Below are 12,559 nucleotides of genomic sequence, written 5' to 3'. Positions count from 1 at the left end.
GCTAATGAGCTCTAAGTAACAAGAGATCCATCCTTGCGGCTGCCCCGGCAGGTTGGCCGAGCGCCCGCCGCCGTTGCCGGGAGAAGCCGGGCTCTGTCGAAGGTCCCTGAAAATGTGTCTCACTTCCTAGGGCAGGCTGCATAATTTCCTGTGTTTTAAGTATAGTTTGAAACGAGAAAATCATTAACCCTACATATAGTCCGAATGCCCTTCCTCTTAATGGCTAGAATTGATCTTTGTTTAATGTTTGCTAATAAACAGATTCGGAAACTCTGTGTCATTAAGTACGTTGAAGGACCTTTCTCATGAAATCTGACTTTAAAAACGGCCCCGACCAAACAGAGAATCCAGATAACCCAGAGGGAAGAGCGAGGACGCTATGGGGCTGCCCTGCGGGAGGACTTTCCACCCCTTCTCCTGGAGAAGTTGTCCTGAAGATTAAAATGACTCCCCTGTAAGGGGACCGATCCGCCCCCACCCACCCCGAGTCCTACTGGGCACTTACGACGCACCAGGCCGCGTGCAGGCGATGCGGGGTGAGATCCCGTCACCACGGAGCTCACACCTTGGCGGAGGTCAGTGACGGACAAATAAATAATTACCGATTAACAAGACAGAACACAAAGCCAGTCACCCGGAGCAGCAGAGCAGATGCATGGAGCCCTGTGCTGGGAGCGAGTCACTTCCTCACTGGGAAGGGACAGGAAGTCCGAGCCCTGAATGATACGACCTTCCAGGACGAGAGCAAAGTACAAAGTGCTCCAGGCAGAGGGAAGGGCAAGGACAGCAGCCCAGAGGCTCACGGAGCTTGGGATTCTCTCGGGATTTGAAGAGAAGTCCCCCGTGGCGAGTTCCGTGAGGAAACAAGGAAGGGCCCCGATGGGGGGTTAGGAGGGTGCGTGACGTGGGCCTGTGGGGAGGCCGCAGCAGGAACCGGGGACAGGCTGCGTGTTACTGTGCTGTGCACTTACGGAGTCACGGCGGCTGCTCCGCGGAGAACAGACTGACGGAGAAAGACAAAGCGATGGGGTCGGAAGGCTTTGCGGTGATCCAGGCAGGGCTGCCGGCGGCCCAAGCCTGAGCACAGACTGGGTGATGCCCACGGAGCCGGAATGTTCTGTAGAGAAGGTGAGCAGTGATTCAGGTTCCGCGTGGCGGATGCATGACCAGTGTCAAGAGCTGCCCCCGAGTCTGGTCGTGAGCTGAGGCCAGCTGGATGCTGCTGGGACAGGCTAAGTTGGGGCACACAGGGGCGTTCCAGCGGCAGAGACCACTGGGCACCAGGACGCGTGGCCACAGGTCTCCCTGGAGGGGCCAGGCTGAGAGCAACTGTGCCAGTGACCAGCATCTAGAAGGTATCGAGCCACACAGAGCATGGCCGCAGAGACGAAGGGCTGTGGACTGTGCCCCGGAGGTACTTGGGTGCAGCTCAGGGAGGTGGGGGGAGAGCAGGGCACTCTGAGAGGTGCCCCCTCGTTGGGGCGGGGTGGGCAGGAGAGCCCCCTGCTCACAGGAAGGCCTTCCAGACAGCAGAGGTATCTCTGGGCCTGGTGACAGGCAGGACCCAGGTGGCATCGCTGAGAGCCACACGGCCTGTCGTAGTCCTGACCCCCTGATGTGCCCTGGGACCCCGCCAGGCAGCAGCTCCCAACTTCATCCCACATCCAAAACCAGGAAACGGTATCGGCTGAAGTTCTGTCATTGTCCCAACAAATATACTAAAACCCAATAAAGAGGTGGAAGAAGGGCTTTGGAAAGGGGAACATGTCTGACATTGGATGACGTCATCAAACTAAGCATTTGCACGTGAACACGGGGTCGATTAAGATTATTGGTTATCACAGGGCACCTGCAGTTGAGCATCTGCCTTTGGCTCAGGGCGTAGTCCTGGAGTCCCCGCAGGGAGCCCGCTTCTCCCTCTGCCTGTGTCTCTGCCTCTCTCTCTGGGTCTCTCATGAATAAATAAATAAGATCTTTTTTTTAAAAAAAAGATTATTGGTTATCAGAAATGATCCAGTCTAATTTAAAAACAGAACTGGGAACATGGAAGCATATTTTCTGCAAAAAAGGTTGTGGACCAGCAACCGGACACCGGGCCTTAGGACAGGTGACTCCATTCAGTTTGCTAAGAATCAGGTAACCTGCTTGTTTCCTCCCCGAAGACCTTGCTTGTCAGGCAGCGACCACCTGAGGATGGAATTGGGAGCCCACCTGCCAAGGAGGGAGGCTCCCCACCTGGGCGGCTCACAGAGGCCTGAACACTAACTTCGCTGGACGCTGTGGCCCCACTCGGAGCTGCAGAGACATCAGCAGTCACAGAGACTGTGAGGTCGGGAACTGAGCAGGTAGGGGCAGTCTGTGGGGACAAGCACACAGACACAGGTGGGATGCAGGCCTGCAACAGGGACAGGTGGGGAAAGATGGGGGGAGGCCACCAGGTTAGTGCTCGCCATTCATCTATGGAGAACTGGGACCAGGGCTTCGGGAACCATGCAGGTGGAAGCTGTGTGCGCGGGGTGGTCTCGCGCACTCATGACGCTCCTGGGCCGTAGCAGGTGCTCACAGGTGCTGCGGAAATAGATGGTGTCCTGCCTCTGCAATCAGAGAAATGTCCTTCAGGCACGACACGAATGTTACGCAAAACCCCCAGATCTGGAGCACTCGCGTGCTCTGGGCCCTTCCAGGGGAGACAGGTCAGCACCATTCTGGGTCAGAGAACCCTCGGAGGCTGCGAGGGGCTGCTCGCACACCTGGGGTGCAGCAGGGCTGAGCAGGGCGTTCCTGGGAGCTCAGGGAGGCTTGCTTGATCTCACAAGCTGAAGTGAGAGATGCGTTTTCGATTCAGAGAGATGAGAACAACTGCCTATTTGCTCTTTGAACGAGAAAGTCCCAGGGAATCGGCAGCACGTGGTCTCGTCCTAACACAAAGGTATTTAAGACGCAGCCTGAGTCGCTGTGCCCACATTCATAGACGAGGGAGCCCCGGCTGACAGCTCACGGGCCTGGCCAGTCAGGGTCATTGTCCTCCTCTCGGGGCCCCGTGCAGCCGTCCTCACCGGTGGTCACCCCCGGGGACCCCTGTGCCGAGGACCCTCCAGGGGAAGTGGGGCTGACGGCTCTTTGGAGGGAGCATCTTCCAGGAGCCTTGGAACCGTGTGTGCACAGAGGTCAGGGCTCCCCTGGGCTCCTCGCCACCATCGTCTTCCAGGAACTGCTCCAGAGCCAAGGTTTGCCGACGAGCCTCCGGATGGAAAAATCCATCTGTGAGAGCGCAGCACACGCACCGCCGAGCTCGCTTCCCGGTGGATCTGTAAGAACTCTGACGTGCGCTGGTCGTGGAAAGGAAACCTCAGAGGCCCCGGAACCGCGTGGGCGGTTGAGCCCACACCTGTTCTGCTGAGATCGAGGGCGGTCCTGTGCGTTTGGAAACTTCGTGGGAAACAAGCACTTCATGATTCCATCTTGATCACAGTTAAAAAAAAAAAAAAGGAAGAAAGAAAGAAGGAAAGAAAGGAAGAAAGAAAGAAAGATGTGTGTATACATAGGTGCATATTTTAATCCCCAAGAAGGGAAGGGGCTGGACAGTGAGCTGGAGCCCCCCGGGGGAGAGGATGCTAGGATCCTGTCGACCTGGTGGACAATATCCGATTTTAAGCAGGAATCACAACCATTATAGAAGGTTTCGTTCTGAACCGCCTGACCTCAGTCTTTAATTCCATATATATTACAAGGATTTCCAGACGAGCGTTCAAAGCAGGTTTTTCTGGTAGGAAAAGAGAAAGCGTCAGGCCCGTCTTACCGAAGAACCTGGCCTACACCCCGCTCGAAGGTTAATTACCAAACGGTGCAGGTTTCATGGTGCAGGGGGCTTGCGGAGCCCAGAGACCCGGGCGAGTCACTGAGGCCCGGGGCGGGGAGGACCCAGCAGCCCGGCCCTGACGCGGGGAGCACCTCGGCCAGCTGGTCCTCTTTTCCACAACGTAACTATAAAAAGTGCCACTGGGGGATTCGGTTTCTGCAGGTCTGGGGCTTCTCTTTAAATACAAATGTGTGGGAAATATCAGAAGGGGAGACAGAACGTAAAGACTGCTAACTCTGGGAAACGAACTAGGGGTGGTAGAAGGGGAGGAGGGCGGGGGGTGGGAGTGAATGGGTGACGGGCACTGGGGGTTATTCTGTAGGTTAGTAAATTGAACACCAATAAAAAATTTAAAAAAAAAAAAAGAAAAAAAGAAAGAATCCTCAAGCAGAGTCCCCCCCAAAAAATAAATAAATAAATAAATAAATAAATAAATAAATAAATAAATACAAATGCCTCTGTGCTTTGTGTTTTTCCTCTGGTCTGTTGTGCAAGATAAACAGTAAATGTCCCCACGCTGGGACTTGGACTAAGTGTCGCGGCTTGAGTGGCTGGTTTACTGTTGTTTGGGACTGGTTTTTTTTCTTTTTAAGAAGACCCATTACTCAGGGGGACTGGGTGGGCGCTGGGGTCACGGAGGGGCCCTCGCCCATCTGGAGGAGTGTGTGGCCGGGGGCGTGGCTGGGGCGGGGCTTGTCCGGTCAGGGGCGTGGCCGGCGTGGTTGGTGTGGGCGGGGTGGGGATGGGGGCGTGGTTTGTGTGGTCAGGGGCGTGGCCGGGCGTGGTTGGTGGGGGCGGGGCGGGGATGGGGGCGTGGTTTGTGTGGTCAGGGGCGTGGCCGGGCGTGGTTGGTGTGGGCGGGGCGGGGATGGGGGCGTGGTTTGTGTGGTCAGGGGCGTGGCCGGCGTGGTTGGTGTGGGCGGGGTGGGGATGGGGGCGTGGTTTGTGTGGTCAGGGGCGTGGCCGGGCGTGGTTGGTGGGGGCGGGGCGGGGATGGGGGCGTGGTTTGTGTGGTCAGGGGCGTGGCCGGGCGTGGTTGGTGTGGGCGGGGCGGGGATGGGGCGTGGTTTGTGTGGTCAGGGGCGTGGCCGGGCGTGGTTAATGGGGGCGGGGCGGGGATGGGGGCGTGGTTTGTGTTGTCAGGGGCGTGGCCGGGCGTGGTTGGTGGGGGCGGGGCGTGGATGGGGGCGTGGTTTGTGTGGTCAGGGGCGTGGCCGGGCGTGGTTGGTGGGGGCGGGGCAGGGGATGGGGCGTGGTTTGTGTGGTCAGGGGCGTGGCCGGGCGTGGTTGGTGGGGGCGGGGCAGGGGATGGGGCGTGGTTTGTGTGGTCAGGGGCGCGGCCGGGCGTGGTTGGTGTGGGCGGGGCGGGGATGGGGGCGTGGTTTGTGTGGTCAGGGGCGTGGCCGGGCCTGGTTGGTGTGGGCGGGGCAGGGATGGGGCGTGGTTTGTGTGGTCAGGGGCGTGGCTGGGGAACCGTGGCTGGTGTGGGCGGGGCCGGGGTGGGGCATGGGCGTGGTTTGCGCGGCCGGGGGCGTGGTTTGTGCTGTCAGGGGCGTGGTTTGCTTGGCCGGGGGCGTGGTTGTGGGCGGGGCAGAGGCGGGGCTGGCGGGGCCGGGGCGTGGCCAGGGGTTCCCCCGGACCCGGGTCCGCGCTCCCGCTCCCGCTCCCGCTCAGGCTCCCAGCTCGCAGCTGCTCAGGCTGGCAAAGCCGCCCCGGGCAGAGGACGGGCTCCCCGAAGCGCACGCCCCCCGCACCCCTCCAAAGCCGCTCACACAGCTGCGCGCCCAGCAGGTTCCCAGGGAGGCGGGACCCGCAAGCAGCGCACCCTGCAGGTGGCTGAGCACCTGCGCGTTGGGAACGGGGCTGGGGCAGCCGGGTTTCCTCCAGAAACCTTGGTTCCCTGGGACGGCCTGCGGCTGCGAGCGAGGCAGCGGGGCCGGAACTCCACGTGGAAGGTTCTGGTTCTGGTTCTGGTTCTGGCCTGCGGGCGGCCGTGGGCCCCTCCGGGCGGCTCCGTCGCGGGGTCCACCTGCGGGCGCCCCGCCGTCCTCCCAGCGAACCCGGGGACGGGGACGGGGACGGGCCGCCGCCGCGGTGTCCTCGAGGCGGGAGCCGTCGCCGAGCCCCGCCGGGCGCCCCTGGAGGGCAGGACCGCCTGCGGCTGCCGGGTGCGGAGCCCTCCGACCTGGGACCAAGGCGCCCTCCCGCCGCGTCTGCCGGAGCAGGGTGGCTCGGCGTCACCCGCGGGGCCAGGCCCAGGCTCGCGTCTCACCCTTTGCTTGGTTTCCGTTGTGAAGACGACTTGCAGAACGCTGAGATTGCCAGCATTTTAAACTTTACGGCCATTTTCATAAAGAAAACCCATTACAGTGCTAAAATATACCCCTCGTGGTCTAATGATAGGAGTGTGGGCATTTCTCAGGCTGGGCAGGGCGAGGATCCACCCCCTCCACCCCCATGCGCCCCCCAGGCCCCCCGGATCCCCCACAGGCTGGCGGGCCTGCCCTGCCCCACCCGGAGGACCACCACCCGCTGAGCACACTCGTCTCATGGGCGCTCCAAGTGGGGTGCCCGGGGTCGGCCCCAGTGGCAGGCAGGCCGCTCCCCGTCCTCACTACAGTCATCGCCTTCACTCAGGGACACCCTGGCTCTGGGCAAAGGCCCCGTCCCTTGGTCCCTGCGGAGACCCAGCAGCCCTCCAGGATGCTCTGTCGGCCCGGGTGGCAGCCTCTCACCAGGGCAGCCTTGTGCCCCCCCAGGGAGCCTCCCAGGCCCCCCAGACTCAACCTCAGCACCCCCATTGTCACTGCTTTAGGTTTGAAATGGCCATATTCCTCCTCGGGGAAACCAGCGAGGACGGGGAGTCCGCGTCCTTCCAGCACTGCCAAGCTCCTGGTTTGGAAGCCCCCTTGCAGCCTCTGGGCCTAGGCCCCACTGGCCCGCACCCCCTGCCCGGGCCCAGCCCCCTGCCCGGCCTTGGCTTCTTCCAAGGAGCAGCTGCTGCCGGCTGGTGCGGGCAGAGCCAAGACTGACTTCCCACCTGGGGGTCCTGGACCGCCTCTCAGCCACTGGCCCTCGTGAGGACTGAGGGGGACCCCAGGACCCTTTCCCCACAGAGGGCGTGCACGTCCCACATCTAACTGCAGACAGAGAAGGCCACTGCCTCCATTTAATGCCTCCAAGCCTAGATTTTTCTAAGAATTTGTAAAAAGGTTTCAGGTGCAAGGCCCGGGCCCAGGCCCCTTTGGCCGAGACAGCGCAGCTCTCTGGGCCAGCACGATGAGGAGCCAGGCGCAGGGTGGTGCTCTCAGGCCCATGGGAGCCAGGGCTCCTTCCAGGAGGGGACAGGCGCCAGGCCAGGGGAGCCACCGGCCGACAGCGCCCGCCTGGTGCCCACAGCCGACACAGCAGCCGGATGCTGCCCACCCAGCACCTGGTCGTGGTGTCTGCTTGGTGCAGTGGGCGGGCAGCAAGACGTAGCTTTCTGGAACATTCGCCATGATGAACATGGGGAATGCTGCAGGCTGCACGCACCTGCCTCCTTTCTTTATATATTACCCCCAAATTACAGCTTAAAATGGCAAAAAAATCATAAAGTGGGAACCATCTGGCCCAAGAGAAAGATCCAAGGGTTCGCCTCTGTCACGTGGGTGTCCAATCACAGCCGCATCAGAAAGCAAGCCACGAACCACTGACCGTGACCACAGAAAATTACCAAACCCCTCGATTCCTTCAGAATCACGTCTGATTTATAAGAGCAACAGGGAAGGGCCCCCTTGTTAGGCCGTTGTGTGGGAAGAAGGCAAAAACTCTCCCTCTGCACTATCTGCACTGCGTGTCACCCTGCTGGGGCTTTTCTGGGGTGTTAGTAGGTTGCAGCACTTTTTTTTTTTAAAGATTTTATTTACTTGAGAGACAGAATGACCACGAGCAGGGGGAGAAGCAGAGGGAGAAGCAGACTCCCGGATGAGCAGGGAGCGGGACTCGGGACTCGATCCCAGGGCCCCAGGACCAGGAGCTGAGTCCGAGGCAGACGCTCACCCACGGAGCCCCCCAGGCGCCCCTGCAACACCCTTGACCTACGACCTCACCAGAATGAAATGCTAACGAGATATTTTCAATCAAAAGGCAGCTCCACATGCAAAGTTTCAAAATGGGACAGTGGTAGTTCTCGGGGAGCGGCCTTCTGAGTGCGCCACAGACAGAAACGGAGTGTGAATTAGGACGTGTGAAACGCACACATGGTTTCATCCCACAGATTCCGCCCTCAAAAGTAAGTAGAACTTTGCAGGGGCGCCTGGTGGCTCCGTGGGTGAAGCGTCTGCCTCCGGCTCAGGTCACGATCCCGGGTCCTGGGATCCAGCCCCACGTCCCTGCTCAGCGGGGAGTCTGCTTCTCCCTCTGCCTCGGCTGCTCCCCCTCTTGCTCTCTCTCTCTCCCTCTCTCTCTCTCTCTCTCCATCCCTCTCACTCACTGTCTCTCTCAAATAAATAAATAAAATCCTTAAAAAAAAAAAAAAGTAGAACTTTGTGGACTCCTGCAGGCGGGGCTCCGGAGAGCAGACCTGGGAGGAGCCACATCCAGCAAACCTGGTGATGGGGTCGCCCTGCACCGAGTGGCAGGGCTGGGCCTGTGTGCGGGCGGCGGTGGCTCACGCCTCGTCAGAGTTTATGATGGCTCGGCAGGTCCGACGTGCTCCTGTGTAGGGACGGAGCTGGGCCCACGCCTGACTCGGACCCCCGGGCGCTCGAGTGGACGAGATATCAGTCCCGTCCCCAGCAGCGGTGTCGCAGCCCGTGGTGTGTGCGGAGGACCGGGGCCCTGTGCTCAGAGGCGCTTTAGGCCCCCAGATTACGTGGCTGGCCAGCTGCTCCCTGACCCCACCGGGGCCAACCATATGCCCTTGGCCAGGCTCCTCAGTGGGTTTGCAGGTGCAACCTGCTCCTCAGGTGAGAGATGCCCTTTCTCTGTGTGCCCAGCATCATCCAACCAGCTACGATGTCACCTGTCACTGGATATTTCCATCCCCTCCTGCCTCAGATGGGGATAAAACAGGATCCAGAACAGGATCCCACAAGGGCTGGGAGGTCCTGGGGATGGTGGCTGAGCCACCCATGCAGATCCAGCAGGGCGACGGGAGGTAGGGTGGGAGGAGGGGAGGGAGGGGATGGGAAGGGAGGGTGAGTCCACAACCTGGAGGTAGGGGCAGAGCTGTGAAGAGCCGGGGTCACCGGGGGCTGCTCTCCAGCCTGCAGGCAAGGCAGCAACGTTCCTGGGTTCGAGTGCCGACGGGGGAGCGGCCTAGGTTCACCCTGATGGCTCCCCCGTTGCTCATGGAGATTGAAAACAGAAACAGGAAAGGAAATGTAAAATCATTTCAAATCATATTTTTCACTCTAAAATCCCTTTTTGCACATTTAGCTGTATTTTATATTTTTTAAATTAAAATTTATCAATTCCCTGATTCCTTTATATATGCATGTATATGTGTGCCTGTGTGTGCAGGTTGGGGGTGATGGAGAGAGGGAGGTGGGGAGGGACGGAGGGGGGGATGGAGAGGGAGGGAGGGAGGGGAAGGGGGAGGGGAGAAGGAGGGAGGGAGGGGGAGGGGAGAAGGAGGGAGGGAGGGGAGGGGGGAGGGCAGAAGGAGGAAAGGAGGGGGAGGGGGGAGGGGAGAAGGAGGGGGAAGGGGAGGGAGAAGGGGGAGGGAGGGGGAGGGGGAGGGGAGAAGGAGGGAGGGAGGGGAAGGGAGAGGGGAGAAGGAGGGAAGGAGGGGGAGGGGGAGGGGAGAGGGAGGGAGGAGGGGAAGGGGAGGGGAGAAGGAGGGGGAAGGGGAGGGAGAAGGGGGAGGGACAGGGACGGAGAGGGAGATGGAGAGGGAGGGAGGGAGGGAGGGGAGAAGGAGGAGGAAGGGGAGGGACACAGAGGGGGATGGAGAGGGAGGGGAAGGGAGAGGAAGGGGGAAGGGGGAGGAGGGAGACCTCTGAAGCAGCCTCAGGACACAGGGACTGCCGGAGTGACATGTGGGAAGGACCCCTCCACCCCCCCCTTCGGGGCTCAGGGTTGGAAAGCATCGCGGGATGGACGGGACCCCCCCCCAGAGTCGGCTGCGTTTGCCTTTTCCGGGCCTGATGCTCCCGGCACCCGCCTGCGGAGCCGCCGACTCCCATAACTAATTATCAGAGCCTGAGTCTGATCTGCAAACATCAGGCTCTAACTCCTCATATTAAAAACAAACGAAGCCCATCTTATGACTCGACGTCCGACTTTAATTTGGGAAAAGTGTACTGTCTGCATGGATCAGAGCGGGTGCGGAGGAAACCCGTCACGCGCAAGCTCCAGCTGTGGCTTGCAACACGCTAATGACACCCACCTGCAGCCCCACGCGAACTCATTAAAACTCTTAATTATACTTTTTCACTCAAAGTGCAAGATTTTAGAAAATGGATGCTGTGTCGCTCGTGTTTCCGCAAGACAGTCCCCGAGTCGCAGAGGCAGCCGTGGCAGCAGGCGGCCCGTGGGGGGGGCGCCCGGGCCCCCCTCCTTCCGGCCAGCAGTCTGGGCGCTCCCGCCCTTCGTCCCGTGGGCCCGGGCAGCACGGACGCGGGTCTAATTTGCACACGCCCACCTGGCTTCCATTCGCTTCCCCCTGGAGGCTGGAACAACCGTGGTACCAGAAGGGGACCTCGGGGCCCAGATGCCCACATGCTCGGCCCACGGGGCACCCAGGGCTCCGGCTGCAGCCGGGCTGTGCCCCCGACTTGTCTGCACTGAGTGTGTCTCCTCTCTGGGCTCCCACCTACTCCTCCTCCCTCCTCTCTCCCTCCCCCTCCCTGCTCCCCACCCCCACCTGCCCTGCACACTCTGGGTCCCTTGTGGCCACATCTCCCTTCACCATCTGCACACCTGTCACGGGTCTTTACCACAGAGAAAATGCTCATTATTTCACGGAAGGGACAGATCCGATGTGACCTTCGGGGAGGTGGTTTCCGTCTGGGACATGTTTGGTTTCCAGGACATGTGCTGGGAGGGGCTCCCTCGAGGGTGCCCCGGGGGCAGGGCGGGGACGCAGGCAGGGCCCACCGGGACCCTGGACGGGAGGGATGCTAGGCCGCAGGTGCGACTCGGTGTCATCCGCCCCAGAAGGCGCCCCGGGACACCAGCCTGCCTGGCTGAGCCCGAGGCCACCCGGGGGTGAATGAGGAAATCTCAGCAGGGCTCTGCTCTCGTCCCAGCACCAACTCACCTTCAACCCCCGCTGGCCCAGAGCGCAGGCTCGAAGGGAAGGACGGAGGAAGCCTGCAAGCCCCATGGGAGCTGCAGCCCACGAAGGCCCCCTGAGCTCTCGCGCCCAGAGTGATGGGGCGCGCCCCCGGGGAGGCACACCGGCGTGAGGGCACCTTGAGCTCCTGAAACAGGGCGTCCCGAGAGGGGTTTGGTCGCAGTCAAGGAAGGAGGAGTCGGGAGGAGAGTCTGGGGGCACGCCAAGCCCTCTGAGGGTGGAGGCCGTGCTTGCTGGGACCGAGGAGGGATGCACCGGAGCTCTGGGTTCCCCACTGCGGGGGTGGGGAGCTCGGGGCAGGAGTGGGCCGGGCGGCCGTGGGGAGCCTCGGGTGACGGGTCGGCCACAGAGGCGTGGTGGGACGGCTGGGTTCGCCGGATGTCTGTCCGTCTTGCCGTGCTGCGGGATTATGTCCACGGCCACGGCGCGAGCAGACCCCCAGGCAGAGGCACAAGAGGCGCACCGGGCAGGGTGGGAGGTGAGCCCCGGACGGGAAGGAGCCCGGGGTAACTCCCCAGTATGGGGGGACATCCCGAGTCCCCCGGGGCAGCAGCTAAAATAGGTTTTGTTCTTGAAACCTGGTCCCAATACACTGTTCATCAGCATCTCTGAGGAGAATGAAGGATGCCGCGTCCTTCAACCCCGAGACTCCTCGGTAAGGGGCGCCAGGCGCCAGCGCCGGGTAACGCGGAGGATGGTGCTGTGCCCCGACGGGCGCGGGGCTAGACTTCAGCCTGGGAAAGGCGGCCTCGGAGGCAGCGTGAGGCCCGGGCCTCCCGGGACAGGGCCGAGCGCCAGCGCCCTCCCCGCGCCTCACGTAGGCCTCACGAGGCGCAGGTTCCAGGATGGCCTTCGGGGGCCTCCCAGCAGGGCGGGAGGTGACTCCCCAGGCTGCCCTCTCCCCGGAACTGCGTGTCTACACGGCCGTGGCCGGGCTGCAGGGCGCCGGAGACTCTTTTTAATAATGACCAGAGTGACATCCCAAGGACCTCCTGGAAGTGATCTATTTAAATACCAGCACCATTCATCTTTAATGAGAAAACCAAACCCTCTGGCATCAGTAGTCTTTGGACTCATGGAACACGTTGATTAACATTCCATCATTTTCAAAACCGAATAAGGAAAGAGCATTAAAACACTGGATCCGCTATCACCTGCCTGACCCGGTCTGCGACGGCCGCCGGTTGGTTAGCGGCGATGTCACCATGTGATGTATGGCTCAGTCACACCCTGCCAGCTGGCAAGACACATTTTGGGGATTCAGGCTGTGTGAGCTAGATCAAAAAAAATTACCAAGATAGATAGCACGATGGAAAGAGAGAAGAGGGTTTTTGATAAGATGCTAACAATTCAGTGTTTTATGTTGTTAGTTTTTCCCAAGTGGTGGGAAAAGGAGGGGAGGCCACACTGGGGAATCA

Source organism: Canis aureus, chromosome 29, assembly GCF_053574225.1.
Source record: "Canis aureus isolate CA01 chromosome 29, VMU_Caureus_v.1.0, whole genome shotgun sequence".
NCBI classification, from domain to species: domain Eukaryota; kingdom Metazoa; phylum Chordata; class Mammalia; order Carnivora; family Canidae; genus Canis; species Canis aureus.
This window is presented reverse-complemented; position numbering follows the sequence as displayed.